Genomic DNA, 868 nt, shown 5'->3' with positions numbered 1-868 from the left:
TGGTTACAAGACCAGAGCCTCTGGTTCAACTTTCATACTTAGAAAAATACTAAGCAACCTATCCATAGATCTCTGGTTCCCTTCCCAACAATGCTTCTAGTGCATTTATGAAAAAATAAATCTAAGGAATTCCTATTCCCTTGCCTCTGGTCCTTCTAACCAGAGCTTCTAATACCACATACACACTTTATAGCTTTATGGGATTTCTATCCCATTGCCTTTGGTCCTTCTAACCAGAGCTTCTGGCACCACTCAAACACTTAGAAATTTTATGAAATTTCTATCCCATTACCTCTGGTCCTTCTATCCAGAGCTTCTGGTCCAACATGGACACTTAACAAGATAAGAGTTTTTCTACCCAACGTCTCTGGTCTTTCTAGGGCAATGGATATTCATAGTGAGTATAACACATAAAATCGTGCTTTTCATAACAATTTCTTTATGGAAGCATATCTCTAGTACAGTCGATTAAGTTCTTCTTATTATATGTAAGTTAAACACAGGTGATCAGGCTTTGTTTAATCGACATATAATAATGTGACCCGCTTGCAATTCATATGATTCCAAAAAAAATTGAAAATTCCATTTTGAAATTTTTTTGTTATAGTCGATGGTTTTTAAGGAAAACCAGCGTTCTCTATAACTGCTGCTCTGATACCAAATCTGTCACACCCCGCTAAAGCGGAAACGCGAGATGTAACATGCAAGCGAGTCACAGCAACAATTAATAAATAACACCTTTAAGTTTTACAAAATAAAACGACTTTAATATCATAACCAAAATTTTTATAAACCCTTCATTTACAAAACTTCCGATTCGAACTTAATCAGCTTTGCCACGAGTATGCTCCCATAGAACTACAAATCT

Source organism: Cynara cardunculus (genome assembly GCF_001531365.2).
Source record: "Cynara cardunculus var. scolymus isolate 2C chromosome LG 16, CcrdV1, whole genome shotgun sequence".
NCBI lineage: Eukaryota > Viridiplantae > Streptophyta > Magnoliopsida > Asterales > Asteraceae > Cynara > Cynara cardunculus.
This window is presented reverse-complemented; position numbering follows the sequence as displayed.